Below are 22,460 nucleotides of genomic sequence, written 5' to 3' on the forward strand. Positions count from 1 at the left end.
AGTAAGTACGGTACATCTTATAGCTTATTGTGGTGGTAATTTAATTTTGTTTAATAGGTACGTTTTCAATTTACATTTAAACATCCTAAATGATTTACATTCCCTTATATCATACGGAAATCCCTTATAAATACCATATTTTACGTATTTAATTATACAATAAAAAAAAACAATGTACTTATACAAATTTACGCAATTGTTACGCAGTAAATAATTCTACTTAACGACTTTTAACGATCTCTACTATAGTTGACAAATAGTAGTATCCGCAATTCGGACCGTATCTTACAAAGTTTTTTTTAACAAAAAAAAGTTGACGATTAAACTGTCAATTGATGTTCATTAATTCATTATTTTCGTATTATTTTCATAGAAATAGGATAGTATAGAACGACTGTCAAACTTGGAAAGTGTGACCAAAAATGAAATGCAAGTTTGTGCGTAAATTGTCTATGTGCGAACAAAAATAGTGATATCATGTTACAACATATTAATAATCTATCGATGTTCAACTGCTTTTTCGACTACTTTTTCAAATGTGTTTGAATAAGTTAAAAATGATAAAGTTGAAGTTGTTTGAAAATGTGTTCGCAAAGAGTTGACTTACCAAAGAAAATTTGAATTTCGCGCCTTTTCCTGCTGACAACTTGGGTTGGATGTGTATACGCTGTGTACAAGTATACGCTGTCTTGTGTTTCCTTGTGTTGGCGGCAAATCCGTGGAAAAGTGGTTAAAATGTAAGTACTGTGTTGGAAAGTGAAGTTTAAATTTATCACTAAACATGTACACGTTCAAAAAAGGTATTATAACAATCGCTATTATTTTAAGTCGGTTATAAAGGTAATATCTTAATGATGTCTTGTGAACAACTAATTCCATACCTACTAATATACCGACAAGTTATCGATACAGTCATATGAACATTTTTTCAAGCCCTAGCGTAAAGTAACAGTTTAGGTTTTTCACAAAATATTCTAAATTATTGACTAATATGATGAAATATTAACACAGAATTGAAGAAAAACTTATAATGAACTGTTATAATTGGTTTTTTACACTTTTTATGCTGTTAATTTGATAAAATATCGTTACGAAAATTTCGCTAGGAATATCATAATTACCTGTGAAATGAGTATTTTCCTGGGTTTTTTGGCCCTGAAACACTACAACCCGGCACACAACATGACACCATCGTCACTAAATTACTTAATGTATGATTTTCTTTTTGATTCGCTTATATTTTTCACGTTGAAAAATACGGCAATATGATTTTGGCCGCCTCGGCCGCCTTCGAACTCAAAATTGGTTACGTTTTCTCATATGTAGTCTGCCTCTTTTGCACTTATGGCTTGTTCATATACGTCATGGCTTCCCTTTCGCACACTTCATCTGTCTGTCAACCCTTAATAGGGTGCTAGGAGTATATTTCCCATCAATATTATTGGGTGCTCTAATCTCTCTGAAGGCAGATATATCCCTCCTTATGTCAAATATAAAAAGTACATTAGTTTGTCTACGCCAAAAATTAAAACCGTGAAACGGAACGCAAAAGTTTTTTGTTTTCTGTCAGATGTCAAAGTGACAACGTCAGTCGGTGTCATCAACCATGGTGAAATTGAACAAGAAATTTGATAAAAATTCATTATGTTGCGAAAAAATCCGGTAAGTTTTATTGAAGTAGTATTATCGATAGGTTTTGAGTTGCTTTATGAAATTATAGTAATATATTTGTGATTACTGTAGTATTACAATGTTTTTTTGAGAATTAAAAGATGTGGGAAATATAGTACTACTGACCGTATAGGAATGTTATTTTTTCATGGGTGGGATATATGTTCCTTGTGACCGATAAGAAATCCCTTTCTTGCATACAAGTGATATAAATATCAACATACTATTGAATGTTATGATTACAGAACAAGAAAACTCTTGATTTTTCAAGAACTGAGGATGTGGATAGGGCGTTAAATATGTTGTTAAGCTCCTCTGAGAGTGAGGAGTCGGAAACCAGCAACCATAATGCTTATGATCAGTGGACAGAAAATACTAACTAAATTGGATGAGATGCAAAATAACGACATGGAGGTGGATAATTTGTTTGGTAAGTTTATTTATTTATTTTTTTTTGTTTTTATGAAAACATTAGTTACAGTTTATATATTTTAACACAACTTTTGCAGGTGATCAATTCAACAATTTTGCTGAAGAGGAAGCCATTCAAGAGAGAGCAACTAATAGTTTACCTGCTTTATTAGTTAGTAATATAAGCTGGACTTTATAAATCATGGGGTTTACAATTCATTTTATATTTTACTATCTACAAAATAAATTGAATAGTTAAAATATTGTATTATACATAATATGCATATATGATATTTTAATTATTATGTAAGCAGGATATTTCTAAGCCCGTAGTAGAGCCTCCGAGTCAAGAGTGTATATTAGATGTTCCATCACCATTCCAAACCTTTGCTGAAATGGAAGACATTGCAAGAATGGAAGGATCCAACACCCCGCAGCCTGAGGATGAGATGGATATTTCAGTTATGGAAGAGCTGGTACCTAACCCTGCCGTCAATCAACCACCAACGGCTCAACCACAGCCACATCAACCAGTTTCAACAACACTAATAAATAAGTCTTCAACCACAAATAACATTTATATACCTAGAGCTCCCAGACCCAGTTATGCTACAGCTCAAAATAGGCAGCGTATATGGGCCACAGTGGTGGATGACTGGAATGTCCCATCATTTGACCGGCCACTACAGGTAAACAAGGTGTATAACAATAGAAGTATTCCAAAAGATTATTTTAAGGATATATTCACTGACTCAACTCTAGAAATGATTACATTAAATACAAATAAGTATGCTCATGAAAAAAGATCTCATGGTTGGACTGATGTTACTGAAAAAGAAATTAATGCTTATTTAGGTATGATGATATTAATAATTTCTATTAGGAGGAAACCGATTGCCAATAGCGGTCTGAAGGAACATATTTCCCACAGGTTTTTTTTTATATTAAAATAAATAATTTTTAAAATCTAAGTATGGTGTTTTAATCTTCTACTTGAATAAAAAAATATACATTTGTTTCAAATACTCTAATATAAGCTCCCATGCCATGCCCTATTAAGGGTCAAGCGAAGCGACTGACATGTCTCTGATTATTTTATTGAAATTTCTTTCGTTTTGTTTTATTGCGGTAATTAAAGTTAATTGTTAGAATACCTTCAGAAAACATGAGTGAAATAGTGATCCGTCCGTCTGGATTAAATTTTCTCAGGTTGTATTTAATGATGGCAGACTGACGTGAAAATTTTTGTGTACTACACGAGATCAAAGTTATTTACATCTCGTGCGCTTTTGAGTCCCTTACTACGCTCAAGATTCTAAATTAGATTCACTCGCTACGCTCGTGAATCTATTATAGAATCTTTCGCTTGCACGGGACTCAAAACAAGCACTCGAAGAAATATCAAACTTTGCTCTCTTGTTGTACAAATAACTATTTTATATTTAAGATTTTTTCTTGTGCTGCACTGCCTGTAAACGCTTGCAATTACAGAGGAGTTACATGCGCGTTGCCGACCTTAACACTTCGCACCTTCGTTGAGCTCTGGCAACCTTACTCACTGGCAGGAACACAACACTATACCTAAGTAGAATCTAGTGTTATTTAGCTGCGATTTTCTGTAAGGTGGAGGTCCGCCCCCAGTTGGGCTCTGCTCTAGATCTGGAATAACATCCGCTGTCTTGTACGTACTTTAAGGACATACCCGGGTCCAATATGCCGGTAGTCTGACGCCCTGAGGCCTGTTGGACGCTCTAAGCTTAGATTCAAGCACTGCTGCAGGAGGGACCTGATCTGCGAGTGTAGACAAACATGACAAGGACTGGTTATAGAGAACCTTAGGCAGAAAAAACTCTGCGCTCGCTACTAGACCTCCTCCCTTGGACTCTTGTCATTTTTGTGATTGCTGTGGCAGAAGATGCCGCTCTGGTATTGGACTCTTCATTCAACGCAGACGTCAACCTCTCCGCAATACCTGATTTTACCCGACGCTACAACAATCATCTACTGTAGATATCGTGGCCAATATAGGTATATAACTCATTAAGGAACTACAAAGCAATATTGTAACCACAACTCCGATCCCAATCACGTCTAATGCTAGAAGCCAATAAATCGTTCAAATTCCAACATCAAAAACAAACATCAAAGCTTCCTTTCCGGTTGGCTTTTTTTTAATTATTGCGCCGTCTTTTCGCACTAATTGGATTGTTTAGGAAACAAAGGGGCTATTGTTTCCCCACTTCTTTGCCTCTTTGTTAGTTGTTTTATACGCGATACATTTCCGGGAATTATCGCGTGTTTCTATTCCTGTGGAATTTTGGGCTGTATTATGTGGATTACGGTTTTTGGGTCTGTTTGATTATTTTGAGAAACTTGATTTCTGAGACACTGTGAACCTTTTTCACATTTATTACGCCAATGGTGGAGTCAGACCAAGACAAGTCTGCAATGATTTAGTTAGCACACGCAGGGAAAGTGTTATTTTTAACATCAAACTTCTATATAATTATGACGTATAAATAACACTTGCATTGCGTGTGCTATCGAAATCTTTGCAGACTTAATTTAGTCTAACTCTATTACATTTATTTAAAAAGTATAATTAATTTAACACATACTGTGAAAACGTTCTATGGTTGGTTACAATTTAGTTGTAGGCAGGTACATACATGAAATGATTGGAAAAGGTGATAGGATAATATACTTTGATATTAAAATTTTTGCTATTATAAAGATTTAAGGTTACATCCTGAAGTCGACTGCAGCGGCGTAGCCAAAATAGAAATTTGAATTTAAGTTCCCGAATTTTTAATGATGAGCTTAATCCAAAAAATATTCATACAATTCAAATAAATGTACAAACTACGTCGTTCAGTATTCTAGAACCTAATTTATAATTAGGAAACTTTATCTTTTTAATAGTTGAACAAACTAAAAATAAGTATAATATTTAAAGAAACCATAATTTCATTTCATTCTCTCTTATTTCCCGTCTGGCGCTGTATCGAATAGAGCGTGGACAGAAATGGACATGTAATATTTGGTATGTGACGTCCATTGAACACGGCGAAATAAAACGAAGACACTGACTTCTGTCGAACGACGTCCGAGTGTATACTCGGACTCTCTGCAAGGTTGTGAAAATTTTAATGTTTACTTTAAACTTTTATAGTCAATTTTATTTATTTAATTATGGAGGATAGTAAAAGCACGTTTCGGCGCAAGTCTATCGCCACTGAATATTCTAAACATATGAAATGTTTTTTTTAATTTCTTAATGTCAAAACTTTCGTGGAACACAGACCTATTAAGAGGCTGTCAACCAACACCCAATGTCCTTGAAATTGATGTTACTTAAACAGTTTTTTAAGAAAGACTATTTGTTTTAGTCAAGTAAGAAAAATATATGTTCATATTAATTATATTTCAAAGACCGTGGTTGCACTCGATACATGATTGAACGAAATCGGCTCGATAGAAAATAATTGCAAAGATTGGTCTTAAAATCACAATTAAACGGTTCTATGTCTTTATTGTTTTGACGTATGGGTCTGCAATTAAAATCACAATTACAAAACATTTATATCTAAACCGCTGTTGAGTAAAATATTACACTAATAATCCACTTTTTTTTATTTAAATATTTTTCTTATTATTCCCTTGCCCAGGCCCAGTAACATGCGACAGTGCTATCTCATTTACTCCGATACAAATAGACAGTGTGCGCGCTTTAGGTATTGACAGCCTCTTAAATATATTAAAACGGATCACTTTTTATTCTGCATCAGTTCGCCAACGCGTGCTCCGTTTGATTGAAGCTCCGTTATGAGGCGAAACATGTCAAGCAATGTAACGTAAATGACTCGGTTTAATATCATATTTAGTTTCTTATCTATAACATACCACATCAACTTTAAATATAGCCTATAGTAGTTAACTAAGTAGTACGCCCAGAATCGCGCAAAATGGAGGAAAGCAAGTAGGAAAACGGATTCTGGCAAAGGCCGGGATAACGCTAGGTAGAAAAAGAAGTTACCTAACTAGTATGTAGGAATTATAATCTGTCAGAAAGAACAGATGGATCGAGGCAGATCGGATAGACTAAAAAATCGGCTGATATTTAAAATATTTCTTACAAATGGCATTGCAGGTAAGAGGAGAGACGTACGGTGCAATTTTAGTGTGTTCATATCAATTCAATATTTGAAATATCAATGGATTTTTCATCTTGATCCGATTCACTCTGCAATCTGATTCATCTCGGTCTGCCCTAGGTGTCGAAATTGGCATAAAATCATCATTATCATATTAACTTTACATACACTTATCTAAAGGTCAACATCTTTGACTTTTAGATGAAATAGTCGCTACCTCTCGCCTTTTGCGGATAGCCATGGCAAGATGCTCAACGCACCTACTTAGCTGCCTCAAACGAAAAGATTCTCTTAGTGGCAACATTTTGTGCCCTCACAAAGGATTTAATATCGCCTAGGATCGGATAACATTGCCACAGTTCCAGTTATAAATACAATTGTGAGGCCAATTCCGTTTTCAGAATTTGATGTGGTTTTAATCTTATTTTGATTCTACCCTGACCGTGAGCACCAATCAGCTTCAAGATGAAAGTGGACGAATGCTCCGAACCCGATTCCTTTTCATACAAACGTTATCCTAATTTTCCTCTCTGGATATTAACATTATTGAATTTTTATACAATTTGATGTTTATTTACCATGGTTTTGCCCCTTCGTTTCTAACTTTTCGATGTTTGAACATTATATGAGTTAGAAAACAAAAAATAATTGTATTAGATTTTTTCTCTTAAAATTCATAAAATAATAATAAAATCGGTAAAATAAATAAATAATTAAATATTTTAGGACAATCTTACACAAATCGACCAAGATCCAAACTAAGTAAAGCTTGTACTATGGGTACCAGGCATAGAAAAGTCAAACGAAAGGGCATAGCTATTGTTATATATCAATTTATGTAAAAATGTTTTTCAAAATGTCAACATCCAGATAGGAAAAAGGGGACTACGCTAGTGTAGAGAAGCCGTTGTTGCCTCTCCTCTTAAAGGATCAGGTTGATTAATGTGACGAAAAACAATCCATAGTGGCGACTATCAGTAAGGCGTCATAAGCTATTTTGCTCGCAGTTTTTGGTGCGCGTGAGATGCCTGAGTATGACTTTTATTTTAATGTTAATATCGACTCCATGGCTGACTATAATCTTGCCAGAGAGGAATCGAACGAAATTGCTATTAGTCATGCTAATAGACCGTAAACGAGCAGAGGACATAAGATCTATCACAAAGGTAGAAGACATACTTAAGAAAGTAAGGCAGCTAAAATGGCGATGGACAGGACATATGACATGGGATAGCAGAACAAAATCAATAAAAATTATTACAGATTGATCGGAAAAAGGAAGCAAGGTGGCCAATTTAAAAGATGGAGACGACATCAATACAATTGGGGGAACAGAATGGCCCAAAATAGCAAACGACAGAGAAATGGAAGAAGCTGGAAGATGGCCCATGTGTCACAAGACACGCTGGACTCTAAATCAAGAACTACTGATAAAACTAATAAACAATGATGATTATTCAGCTTAGATTCCAGCAATAAAGGCTATAATAATAATATTTTCTGTCCTCCGTCGAGCAGAAAAATAGTATGCGCACCACGGGAGGAAACGTAGGACATTCCATCCCGCGTGTTTGCCACCCTCGCCTTCGGCCCGGGTAACAATTTTACACGCGGCACGCAATTTCCTGATTTTTCTCCATTGGGACACAAATAACTATTGTAACGGAGATACAAATAATAATAAATAATCTTACTATGCCTACTGGTAACACGACTGAAGGCCGTATTAAAATGAGATAAAAACCATATCGAATTGCTGAAACAGAATCAGCCTTTGGCTTTAGTTGGGCATAGAGAGTCAGATGGCGTGAGATTAAATGAAAGTATAAATACGCTTTTGTGTCTTTAATGGAAGCCGACATAGTTATTGTTTATTGAGATTGGGTGAAATGGCTAATTTTGTATTGATAAATAATATGTAGTGATAAAAATATTCGTAAAAACTTCTTTCCTGAAAGAATTTTTTTTGGACCTATTGGTTCAAAAGTTATAGGGGACACAATTTTTGTCTTTCGGAGCAATTATCTCCGAATATATTCACTTTATCAAAACATGTTTATTGAAGACCCCTATTAATTTTGAAAGACCTTTCCAACAATATCCCATACTATGAGGTTGAAGCAAAAAAAAAACACCCCCACTTTATGTGTAGGGGATGCACCCTAAAAAAAAATATTTTTTGGTTTTATGGTACAACTTCCTTAAATTATCAGAAATAAAATTATTTTAAAGATGAAATTATTCATTTAATACTTTTGACCCACCTTAATATAAATAGAACCTCCTTGAAAGTTCTCGGAAGATTGAATACTTAAGTGCTCTCAAATTGGACGTCATACTTCTTAAATCACTCAAGCAAAATCTGGAGAAAATTCGACTTGATTCAGGTATAGTTGGTGACATGACATCTTTATTTTCTCATCTAAATATTTCTTTCGACGTAAACATGGAGTTAGTGAAAATTATATAAAAAATATAGCTGCCTTCAGTAGAATTATGTGAAGAGGTACTAAGAGAGAGATCTTGGTGTATTTTCAGCATATATTATAATTTCTGCTCCATCTTGAATGTATTCAATAACCATAATATTGTGATAATAGAACGGCAAGTTTTCTAGCACATTAACACACCGTTTATGTTATTAACGATTCATATAGATTATTCGTTTACTTTAGTATTTTAATATTTTGCATAATTTAATTAAGGAAACTGTAAGTCTACAATATTAGTTACTACTATTTTGTCTAATGTCAATACCAGACTGTTTGTTTCTAAATAAATTATAAATATATTCGCATCCGAACGCTTTGATGTGTCATCTCATGCCTCTGAGTCTTATTACGGAAATTTGGACTTTAACTTCCAGCCATAAAATTATTTGTTAATGTGCTTTTCCCCATTTACTAGGTATTTAACTTTGATGCTATTATTTTTAAGAAACTATTGTATTCAGTCGCTACGGCTCCTTCGCATGAGATGACTAATAGCGTAAAGGAGGCTCTTAGGTCATCTGTTGCTCTGTAGTATTTTAGATGTTTCTCTCGGCTGTGTCTCTGTTCTGGTTTTTGACAGGTAAGGTTGCTGTAAGAGAAAACTTTAGCATTTACTATATTTCCTTAGAAGTGACGATAGCAGAAGAGCCAACCGCCTATTTCTTTCTTGTATTAAAATTAAATAAATATAATAAGTTCAAACTTCAACTTGCTACATTTATTTATTTTATATTTTATTTTAAAATGGTGTCATCGTTGTTACAATTTACACAAAATATATAAAAGTCGTGTCGAGTGAAGTAAAATAATCAAAATGTGTTATGGGATGCTCGTCAAGATGAATTCGTATTTGTTTACAATAACAATCTACATCTATATACAGAAAATTACTATAACTAGCTTAAATCTAAAATAGGCCCTTGAGGTATTGTACCAAGGATGCTGGTGGTATTTCTTCGTTGTATCGCAATACTGATACGTTGTGCGAGGAAGCCGTCAGCTCTTTGGTCACCAGTTACATTAACCAGACGCTTCGCGATTTCTGCGAAAAACTTGTGTGCGCTGTAACTCCATGTCATTATATCCATGTCCATCCATGTCCATTGACCTAGAGGTGTTGTTGAGCAAATTTCTATAATATTGCAATTGGGATGTCTCCTGTGTTTAAAATAAATTATTTCACACCATGGACGAAGTAAAGCACCAGGTAATTATTATAAAAACGTTCGGAGCAGTTATTTTTTGCCACAATTTCTATTGAATAAATCAGATCGAACTAAAAAAAGTAGGGGACTTGACTGTAACGTCACACGTGCAGTTTTCATAGAAATAAATTCCATGGTGACTTATCGTTTTGACATTTCAAGAAAAGAAACTGATTTGACTAGTAGGAAAGTACCTTATAATATTGTGATGATGTCATGAAGGGTCAAAAAGCAATATGGAATTTGGGCTCTTTCAAAACACCGGTCTTAATAATAAAGCTTTGTTACCCCTAGTAATAAGGGATGAAACTTTATGGTCCAGTCAAGTTATGCAAGACTTCTTTATTAGCCAGAAAATCACGAAAGGTTTAGCTTGCCTTCAATTTCTGAGTGAGATATAACGTAACGCGATTTTTTTTACAAGCTTTTATTTAACTTGCCCTGTTAATATGTATGGGACAAATCTTGCAAGTTAAATTTGACCCACTTCCCGGTTTCCGATGAAGCTGAAAATTTGCATACATATGTAAGTCAGGTGACAATGTAATATTATGGTACCATCAAGATCTGATGATGGAGGCAGGAGGTAGCCATAGGAACTCTGTGATAAAACAATGCAATCTAATTGTGTTTGGGGTTTTTAGAACTGTCTCGGTGAGTATTAGTTGCCTGAGGAAAAAAAGTACAGACAGCGATAAAAGCTTATACCAAAAATGAAATTTTTGTCCAAAAACTTATTAGTATTCGGAATGCGAATAATTTTTCTAAAGCGCTGGGTGGACGTCGTGATAGCGGACATGAAAGAGAACAATCTCACACCCGAGGATGCCAAATACTGGGCAAAGTGGAGAAGATTGAGTAGGAAAGCGGACCCTGGCGCTAAGCCGGGAAAACGCTAGGTTAAAGAAAAAGAATCCTACCTACCTACCCTAGTCAATTATAATTCACAACCAAACGACGTTTTCTCGAGGGGCTACAAGTATGGGTTTTTTTCTAAAAAGGAGTGTACAGGTTTTTAAAAAGTCGGCAACTGGCTTGTAACATCTCTGGAGTTGCAGGCGTCACTAGCTTACTTACCATCAAGTCCATACCTTTCTTTTGGACGTAGTTTAATAGATGGGGTTTCAAATTAAAGTCTTAAACGAAATTATTTTAGACAGACGCATTATCCTGGCTAGCCACCCAGTAAACTATTTGAACTGTATAAAATACACGAAATAAACTACAATTTAGCTCAAGGGTTTCTAAATTTTACATTGTAATATGCCATTATAATCGAATTCTAGACCGGTAAACTCACAAATATTTTCATAAAGTATTTAATATTCGGTTGCTATTTGTTATATTGAAACCCGCGCACCAAAACCTCTCTAAAAGCTAATATTGCTGCAGTTGGCATTTATGTTGCTGTAGTAGATATTCCATCAAAAACATGAATGTGAAAATGGAGGTGTAGTTCAATAATAATTTAGAAAAATATATTGAGATCTAATTGGGTGCTAATTTCTCTGGGTACTTATTCCCGAATGCGAAAAATTTCGCCTTCGCCTCAATCAGTCAATTTATATTTTTAATACCACCTCGGTGGCAAACTATCATACGGCCCGCCTGATGGTCAGCAGTCAACGTAGCCGATGGACGCTTGCAACTTCAGAGGTGTAACATACGCGTTGTTGACTCTTTAAAAACCTGTACACTCCTTTTTTGAAGAACCTCATACTATAGACCCTCGGGAAAACCTCGGCAAGGATCTCATTCCACAGCCAGAGCGTCTATTGGAGGAAATTCCTCTTAAACCGCACAGTGCGTGGCCTTTTAAGAATAATTCGACGTTAATATTTTGAAAGTTAGCCATCATTATGAAAGATGTAATATTAATGATAGGTGTTGAACGACATTTAGGAGCTGACACGCATAAAAACAAAAATATCTCTGTTGCTGTTACACATTTCGATTGCTAACATTGAAAAGTTTTCCACGAACCAAGCAAACGCGCCACTTCAAAAACAAAATAACTGTCACAACGAGTTTTACCATAGTAAGCGCATTTTTGCAAGCTTCAAGCTGAAATCGTTTTGCATTTTCTCACTTTACCGGTTTCTGACGAAAAAGATGTCAAGGCTGCGCACAGAAGCTTAATATGAATTTCATGTTGCAGCGTCAAACGAATACAAACTTTAAAAGTCAAATTTTCGTGTCAAAGACATGCAAGTTTTCTTGCAACAAGTAGATGGAACTTCAAAGTGACTTAACCACTGTAAAACTAGTAACTTTATATAAAGATAGCGTACTCGCTAATTTGTGAAGGTAATGTGTGCCTCTTCACTTTAATTGCCTACGTTCCGCCTCATGTCAGCGCTTTGCCGATTACAAAATTAGGTACATTTTTTTCATTTTTGTGATACGAGATAAGAAATCTGATACGCAAGATTGCATAGAGATCTCGTCAGTTAGCACACACATGCTCTTGTTGAAGTTCCTCGTTATACACATAGAGCGAAAGATGTCGAGCAATTTTTGAATTATGAAACGTGAGTGAACGGTTTTAATATGTTTAAAAATTGAAAAAAAATATCACTATAGTCAGGACAAATAAAGACAGATAAGTGTACGCGCTGAAATCCCTTTTCATTAAAATAACATGAAGGTTTACCTAATACACACAATATAGTACCTACTGTATTGTTTTGTTAGATCAATGGCTATCCACGGTCAATACTTAACCACAAAGTAAAATACCACGCAATAAAACTACCCACAAACAACCAAAACCTTTCTCCAATCCACATTCTTTACTGAACCCCAAACTGAACCCTCGGAAGGTCCAATTACCCGCATTAAATAATAACGGACAAACCGAATCTGGAAACCGATTCTGATAAAACGATTTGTTACGGTTTTGACCTTAATTTGATACGAGCTTGACGATAGCTCTTGCTGATTGGGACTACCGAAATGCATGAAAGTCATATCATTATACATCGCAAGCGTTTATTGGTGCACGAAATATGCATTGTGAGTCGTGTCATTGACACATTGAGTACCGGGAACCCGCTCGGCGGGTTCTCCGTTCGTAGTCGCTTTCCTCTACAAAGCGGGAAAACGCTGGTATCAGCTACGAGCGTAGCGCTACTCTACTAAAACGTTAATAGCAAATGTGTTAAAATATCATAACAAGATCAAAACCCTTCTAACCTCAAAACCTCATAGTAAGGGCGTGTTACTTTCAATTAGGAGGTCACTGGCGGACGGCGATGAGTTTTCTGGAACTTTTGTACGATTTATGTATCATTAACACTCATTATATTTATTGGTAATAATAATAATGTCAACTTACATAACTAGTACAAATAACATAAAAAAAGAAATTAAAATTACAACATATTAATTAAAATACATTAGCTACTCCACATATAAATAAAGTATAAAGTAAAAATACAAAGTTATACAAACACAAAAATCTTAACCTAAACTGAACTAAATCCTAAATCTAACAGACACACAAAAACTATCCGCACAACTCGCCCCGCGCCCCTCCAGATGCAAAGGAGCCCATCACGCTCGCTGCGTTGCCACGTTGAACGGCGATGGACAACCTCTGCATCAAAAACGACCCGGAGCGAGGGTCATGACCACACTCCCGCATGCGTCTGCCCACTTCACCAATAAATGTCTTGGCCTCATCACACCAACAGCCCGTGGTTTCTACGGCAAGAGGGACAAATATGTAGCTCGCCAGCGCTGCGTACTTCGCCCGCTTTCGAACCGACGCCAGCTCAGCTGCTGCTCCCGCCGAACGCATGGTTCGGTTAATATGAGAAACAGCAAAAGTATTAACGCACGTAGCGTCCCACAGCAGACATCTGCCCCTCTCCCACGGGACCAAGGTCAACCCGTCTGGCCTCTTCCCATCAGACCTACTAAGACCCGGCGGCTCCAGCACACAAGGTACATTTGCCGAGACCAATGCCCTCCGGATGATATCATTTAAGGCGTGGTGGCGTGGGTACCTTCCTGCACACCGACAACAACTTAAGGCGTGATGGCCGTCCCTCTCCACCATAGAGCCGCAGATGCATACATGAGGTTCACACACCTCACAGCCCAGGCGAAGAGCCACAGCCACCCGCATATCGGACTGTATGTATCATTTGATATTTACCAGTGAGGAAACTAGACTTATCCCTACTATAATAAGGTCTAGTTTTCTCTCCAAGTTGAAAGATCAGATGGCAGTCGCTTTTGTAAAAACTAGTATCAACGCCAATTCTCGGGATTAGTTCTTAAGTGCACCTCGGGGTCTAATAATGAGCCGTGGCAAAAAGCCGAGTCAATGCTTGGAAAAAGATGAGATGATGACAAAACCATATTATATTCGTAAACCAGAATTGGATTAGTGGGCGATTTTAGTCAAATTTTGGCGATCGAGAGCGATTGAGGGTAGCTAATAGCCTTAGGCCACTCGATAGTTTTAAACGTATTTAAAGCCCTGTTACAATGTTACATTTATAATTAAATTTCAATTTTGGAACGTTTATCAAAGGTCCAGTTTGAATTGTATTATGATGTTAACATAAGTTTTAACATAATATATATATATATATATATAACGGAAAGATTATTTTTGGAAGTATTTTCTCATGACAAAGAATTATATTGCCATTCTGTTTTAAAACTTCTGATTTTATTCAAAGTATTACCACTGATACATGAGAAACATCTAAAGATCCCATATAAACATTTTGGTCGCAGAATCAACACTGACACGAACTGGGAACATTGTTAACACACGGAGGCGACACTGCGACCAAGTTTGTGTCTATGTCGACTCATCTCCATTTCTGGTAGCTGTGTGGTAACGACGACCAAACAGCGACCAAAATTGTAACTGGATAAAACGGTGTCGACGCAAAATGAAAATGAAAATGATTTATTGGTACACAATAGGTGGAGGGGCAGGGACTCACCTTCGAATAGCTCATATCCCGCCGACTCCAATTTTGAGTTCGTATTTCACCACAAACACGAACATTTGATTGTTCACAATGCACAGCGTTAAAAGTGATGTCACTGATCTTCTTGAAGTATTTTTTCACATGTATTTTGAGTTTTGATTAGAGGAGTGCGAGTTTTTGGGCGCGCGCGCGATGGGATTTTATTTTGCACTGGCGGTTTAAGGTGAGGGTGGGGGTATAGGAAAAAGGATGTTGCCATATATAAAATATATAAGAGGTGCGTTCTAGTTGTGTGTATGAGATATTTAAATAAACTTAAATTAATTTTAAAAATGTATGAAATTATCACAATGGCGTAGCCAATAGGTTTTAACTAGAACCAAAACAAGAGCCTTCTTTTAAGTAAAACAAATACTTGTGCCAGAAGGCTCCGCTCTTCCATTAATGACAAGGTTTACCATAAGGTAGAAGTACTAGTGCTCGAAGCTGCACTAGTACTCGACATGGGCACTTTATGTCAAAGTGACAAGGATTAAGTTCGAATACAGAAAAATATTCGTTGTTCAAATTTAACCTATATTTCCATGAAATAAAGTGCCCATGTCGGTTACTAGTGCAGCGTCGAGCACTAGTATACCTTAATTATCAAGTCTTAAGCTTATACTTAATATAAGGTAAGATAGCTACTTTAAATTTTAAACTAAATAAGCAAAATAGGTCGACATCTTACGTTACGGTGACCAAGAAATGGTTGTATGACACATGAAAGTGCATCAAATGAAGCTATTCGGTAATAACCAGTCTAAACTTTAAAAATTTCCAAATTTAAACTCCGTAAAATTAGTTTCGTATATTAGAAAGTAGTTCTCGTAAAAAGTAGAACCTATGCCAATTCTTAAAATTATACAGTTATTAAGGATGCAAAGATACGTGCCACAACGTGCAACGTAGCGAATTGCGAGCGCCAAATAATTCTCACCATTTTAATTTAAGCAAATTCTCAGCCCGGCTTTTTAATTTTGCAAAGTGTCATTAACTCTGTACTCGATGTCCCACGGGATAGATTACGGGATCTTTCTTTATCCCTGTCCCGTTTAATGTCTTGGGTAAGACTACCGCGTTTGGACTTTTGTTTTTCAAATTGGATTGGAAGGTTTTTGAGTGATTTTGATGGCTATGGTGTTTTAGGTGAATTAAACTGGATGGACCGAGAGGAATATACAATATGTTTAGCCGGTTTTGATGTCTATGGTAGCAAGTATTCGTATTACTTCCGCTTCACTTACAATTTATATGGAAACGGGCTGTAGTGTGTGTACTATGCCTCACCTTCACATGTACTTAGAATAGAATAGAATAATTTTTATTCGTAAACACAAACAAGACACATTATATTACATAATATAACAAAAACAAAGAAAGTATAAAGTGCCATGAAATGGCCTCATCTCAGCATGTTGCTGGTGGCTTCCAGCGCTGATCTTCCGATGAGACCATCAAGTGAGAAAAATCACGAAAGGTTATAGACAAGAAGGAAAAGACATAAAATAATATAGAGTGAACAAATTGCAAAATAGAGCTGTAATATATTTGATTAGAATATAATCGTATTTAGACACCAACCGTTGTATCATTGATACCACACCTTACAGGGAAATACATCAGTTATCCATGACCACGACCAGATTTGCCAAACCAGACAAATACATTATCAAGTTATAAGTCCAGTCATTGACTGGACAGCAGCGGACGATATTATATGTGTTTCTGTGTGTTCTATCATTTATAAATTCAACTTTTATTAGTTTCTGTATCCTAACGACACTAACGTTTATAAGATACTTCATTTCTCTTGCTCTGAAATAGGTTCATTGTTCTAAAAAGGGTGCAGAACTATTTGTTTATTCATTTTTTACGATACGTAATTGAAATTTGGTTTTAAATGGATTTGTTATACAATTCCCATTCTAATATCGACGCCCTATGCAATAAATACTACTACTATTATACTTTTACCTAAATTGTTAATGAAAGTACCCTCAAGATAATACTATGAAAGTTTATACTTAGGCATATATTTTTTTAAACACATGTATCTTACTTTCCTCGTATTTGAAATGAAAAGTAGAGTGTTTAGCTTATGTGAAAGTCATAATTTCAGTCTCAGACTATTGGCGCTTGAACGCAGAAACTATTTCGACTAGAAACAGTGCCTTTCATCCCTTGGTTAACAATTTACTATTCTAGAGTACATTGAGTCCCTAAGGACGCAACATATCCGATATCTTATATGCAACAGTGAACATAAAAGATGGACTAAGTCCCATTATCGTAAAACAGAACTCCCAACTTTATTATTTATATGACATTGAAAGTTCCGTACTTTTTCGGGGCCATCTTTGTGAAAAATATTATCATAATTTCATTAATCAAAGTTTCTTCCTTATCTCGAAAGATGGGTAAACAAGATTAAACAGGGTGAACAAAAACAGCGGCAGAAACTTGTCGAAACAAGATGGTGACGCAAATATGGGGGTAATATGTGCTGATGTCACCGAAAACGGTCGTGTTTTTGTAAACAAAATGCTCAGGAATGTATCTTGATTAAAGTTTGCGCAGAAACAGGAAGAACACATTTAATTAGGGTTAAAAATGGCGGTAAGCTACAAGAAGAAATTAACGCTTTTTATCACACTGTCAAGTTTAAGTGAAAGTAGTTTGTAGATTCAGTTGGCTAAGAATATCTGCTAAAACGAACGCTTTGCTAGTTGCATTTTATAGCGTAATGTTTTGCTCCGTTTCCTATTTGTATGATTTAACTTATTAGGAAATGATTTGCTGTATTTTAGATCCAAAGTCACATCTAAGTACTATTAAGGATTAGGGTAGTTTTCTGACAATCATTTATTTCGCTGGAATACTTGAAAGTGATAATTATCGATCAAATTCCTTTTATCATACGTTTACTGGATTTTTTGATTAGAGGCATGTTTTAAATCACCACGGATATGAAAAAATTACATACTGAACGGAGATAAATACACTCTTGTGTGTGAATGTGAATAAAAATAGTCACAACTGAAATCCATCAAGATGTTCAGACTTTAAAGCATCTTTAAAACGAAAATCTTTCTTTTTTCAGGAATCCGGCTAAAAATAAAGTGATCAGACTCAAATTCACTTAAAACCATCATCTCAACTCTCGCCTCTAAAACACTCAAATCTCAGTAAAATCCCAAAAATACCTCGAAACGCCCCGAAGGCGGGAAACAAACGGCCTTCTCTCAATTATTAATAGAATTAAAAGATGGCGCCGCAATCGCCGACCGCCATTTAAGTTGATGTGGTCGAGATCATTGGATGAGGGTGCCTTTTGGGTTTCGTAATGCTCTAGGAGGATATTCTCGAATAAAATTTGACAGAATTAGATTTTTTTGTGCTTTTTGATGAAAGAAACGTGAGAAAACCTGCATATATAAACGAAGAAATCAAACCAACCCGCTCTGGGCCAGCGTACAAGGTCAATCCAGCAGGTGCACGTGACATGTGTCCAGTAATGGGACGTTTAATGCCTGGGGTGAGATACGTAACGTGCTTTGGGATAATTTGAAAGGGGAGTAATTTTTTTAAATCGCTTAAATCTACTTCGCATTTGCAAATAACTTCTACTGTTGTTACTCAGAATTGCCTTGATCAGAGTTGCAGTACCGTGAGTGTTGCCAAAGTATATGAAGTACTTCTAGGTTAGTAAGTATTAGTGATTTTCAAGACTACTCCGTTATCGAAGCTCTCCCAATGCACCTTACATGCTAGACGAAAAGCGTGTCTAGAATAAGAGGATAAGCACAAAGCTTATCAAATTCAAATCCTTGGAAAACGAGATGGCGGGAAGATTTGAACGCATTGTACGGTCACGTCTGAAAATACCGGTACAAAAGTGCCAAAAATATGTATACACGACTTTATTGCCCATATATACATATTTTTGGTGGTGTATACATATTTTTGGCACATTTTTCCTATCGATATTTTCAGACGTCACTGTACCCAAAATCGTGAGAAAATGCCAATGACAGTGGAGAAAACTAGGGAAGATATTTGCCCAGCAGTGGGATACTAATTTAAAATAACAAAAACCTCAGTCTTCTATTATAACAAATCAAATCGCGAAGGGTACTAACACTAAAAATTAATTTGAATTAGATTTAAATTAGATTATAAAAACTGAATACAGCCCTGGACCGGAAAATTGCTATTAGAGCAATGATATTATTTGAACTGATTATTAACTCCTATCTAAGTAATTTATCGGTATCTTGATTTAATTAAGTGAGAGGAAAGTCATTATCCATGACACAGTAAGCTATTAGACCCTATTTCAATGCTATAATTAAGATTCAGAGTAAGTCAATTATATTTTTCTGCGATTTGATCTCTTGGTTCATTTTTATTTAAGATGATTGTTAGGAAAGTAAAATAAACATTTTTATTCTTATTATTTATTTATTTAATCTTTATTGCACAATACATGAAAGTACAAATGGCGGACTTAATACCTTAAGGCATTCTCTACCAGTCAACCTATATCCTTTATTCGTTTAAAATCCTGGGTTGGGCTATTTATAATATGAATATAAAAATACTTACAAAACAATACAAAAGACATATAAGTAAACACATTATAAAAAAACCTAACCTAGGCTGCCGCAACAGTGAGGCAGGGCCCAAGCTGCCGGTGGTCAGGGCTGCAGAGAAAGGAACCGCCGAAGTATCCGCGCCATGTCCAGTAATTATTATCAATATTATCAAACGAATGAAGTAACGTGAATGATCGGAGGTTGTGAGTTCAATTCGATAGGTGCTTTAAATTAATTAAGCTTAACGTTTAAAACAAGATTAAGGTTTTTAAAAGTTTTTGATGAAGCGAATACTTTTAAAAGTAATCGCTTATAAAGCTCTTCATACAAGAAGTAGACTCCGGTTGGAGCAAAAAGCTATGGAAACTTAGCAGGAGACAACTCCAAATTATAACAGGGGTGTTTACGGGCCATTATGGGGTCAAAGGGGTTTTGGCCAAGATGGGACACTCCGACAACACCGATTGTCGAATGTGTGGTGAAGAGGAAGAGACAGTAACACACCTAATGTGTGAATGTCACGCCCTCGCCAGACAAAGTATGAAGGACTTTGGAGCAGGCTATCTGGAACCAAAGGAATTCAAAAGGCTACCCATAAGCTCCATCATCCGACACATGGAAATGGTCAAAAAGGCTCTTGAGTAGCTAATGGGTCTTTCCTTAGGGGGCAACTACACAAAAGATCCCTATGGGTCGATGCGTATCCGCAAGGGCCCCCGGTAATTAGAAGATAAGATAATCGCTTATAATAATATACTTCAAAATAATTAGAAAATAAAGCTTTATATGTAAATATTTTCCCTGAAAATTGCTTTCAATAGTATCGATTGAGGTATTGGTTGGTGTAATGATTTGTTTTCCAAAAATACTTATCATTCTATTAAAATTTTGTCCGAGTAAGTGCAGCGAAGATACGTCCTTTTGCGTGATGAGGCTATCGAACGAATCCCAGGATCCCTATTTGTGGAGACCAGTCTGTTTAAGCTTACACGGGCTACATGTTATGTTATAAGTATGTAACTTTACTTTTGAGTGGCATTAACGTGAGACACTTCATTCGGTTCTTGTCTGATTTAATTTTTTGTCTTTTAATTATTTATATAAGAATTCAAGCCTTGGAGACCCTCTACATCTCTAAGGATAATTTAATATCTTTTTTATATTTTATCTCTGACACTTAGAGACTTTATACATCTCTAAAGAATTTTAGTATTTGTTGGTTTTTTTTTTGTGTAATTTGACATCTAGAGACAGTATATATCTCTAATAAAGTATTTATTATTTCATCGATTCCATATTTGTAATTGTTTTTTGTAATTTTTATTGTTTGTAAAATGGACATGTAAAAGTGCCCCTGTGGCCTATTTCCTGAATAAATGTTTGATATTCAAGTAAGCCACGGTAAAATGGAGGGTCAACGCTAGAAAGATGATGCTGACCGAGTTTCAGTAAAGAAGAAGCGTAATTATTAGCCTGCTCATTACGCGATATCCGAGCGCGATAAATCGACGCCAACTTAAATTGCTTCGACAAATTTATCGCCAGTATTGTTTATTGCGTACACAGTGGATGTTGGAACAGCAGGTCAATCAACGTTATTTAATAACTTTAAAAAATTTACCGGGTAGGGCCTGTAATACAAGAAGATAAATAGATTATACTCATCAAAAATTGACACTTTTAAGCTAAGAATAAATTTAAAATTGGAACAATTAGTGTCTTGGGTTAGACTTGAATTCACGGCCTCTGGATAGATACTCCAGCACTTCAAGATGTCTTTGATGTTCAAGTCTCATCCAATACAGTAATTTTTCCACCTTTAAATTTATTCTAAGCTTAATAGCATCTTTCGCAAACGTGTCTGCTTCTTAAAAATAATTTAGATGACATTTAGATCACAATATAGATTCTTATAAATTGACATTGATGTAATTTGTACTGTAATCATATGTTGTGAAATAAATAAATCTAAATCTTTTGTTCAATAACTTCGGGCGGGGTCAAAACATAGGGGCAAGGCATAGATTGTACTCCTCAAATTATTACACTTTTGTTCAATATCTTTTAAAAATGATGAAGTCTTTAGACTTCCTATTTAATAACTAATAACATTAGCTTCAAAGTAATGTTATGTTTAAAGCGTGACAAGTAACGTCAATTACACTGATAATATCGTACAGTCAAGGTATTAAATATCGATACGGACAAAGTGCCAAAAATATATACATACACGCTCTTATTGCCCATACATTAAGGTAGTGTGTACATATTTTTGGCACTTTGTCCGTATTGATATTTAATACCTCGACTGTACGCTATCATCAGTGGAATTGACGTTGCTTGTCACGCTTTAAAAATGACAAATATCGCAATTTTATTTATTTAATTAAGAAACAAACAGTCGTTTACAAACAATTTTACAAGATTATTTCTTAAATTAAGACCTGGAGTTTCCTTATTGTATATAAATTGCAGTCTATAAAACAACAAACAAAAATAGGTACTAGGTAGTTAAGTTTGAAGGTATAGGTAGACTCACGAGAGCCGGCGGTGCACGTTTTGTGCACATATAGTGCGCAATACGTCTCGTCTTAGAATAAACGTTAAAAATCAAAACAAGATATTTTTAAAAGTAGCTGAACAAATGTTAGTCGCTTTGAGGAGTGTACTCCTCAAAGCGACTAACAAACGGCTAACGCCTGTAGCCTATACGGCTGTAATGGCTGTAGCCTACAGTTTTTTTTTGTTTCTGCTACAGGCCCCACCCACATTACGTAATAAGTAAAACAGGCGTTTCTTCGGAAACTTTTTTTATAATATAGGAGGCAAACGAGCAAACAGATCACCTGATGGCACGCGACTACCGCCGCCCATGGACACCCGCAAGAGAGGTTGCAAGTGCGTTGCTGGCCTTTCAGAAGGGTGTACGTTCTTT

General features: G+C 35.7%; 1 protein-coding gene and 2 long non-coding RNA genes across 3 annotated transcripts in view; 2 read left to right on the forward strand and 1 right to left on the reverse strand.

Moving 5' to 3' along the window:
• The window catches only part of LOC133530529 (uncharacterized), a 547,295-nt gene that overhangs the window by 255,680 nt on the left and 269,155 nt on the right, over positions 1-22,460 (forward strand). The window lies entirely within an intron of this gene.
• Positions 1-22,460, reverse strand: part of LOC133530534 (uncharacterized) — a 144,623-nt gene that overhangs the window by 106 nt on the left and 122,057 nt on the right. The gene's annotated exons all lie outside the window — the stretch shown is intronic.
• Positions 1,404-3,053, forward strand: LOC133530532 (uncharacterized). The gene is made up of 3 exons (XR_009801327.1): positions 1,404-1,662; positions 1,917-2,101; positions 2,181-3,053. It is a non-coding gene; the product is annotated as an uncharacterized LOC133530532 (long non-coding RNA).

This window comes from Cydia pomonella, chromosome 23 (assembly GCF_033807575.1).
Source record: "Cydia pomonella isolate Wapato2018A chromosome 23, ilCydPomo1, whole genome shotgun sequence".
NCBI lineage: Eukaryota > Metazoa > Arthropoda > Insecta > Lepidoptera > Tortricidae > Cydia > Cydia pomonella.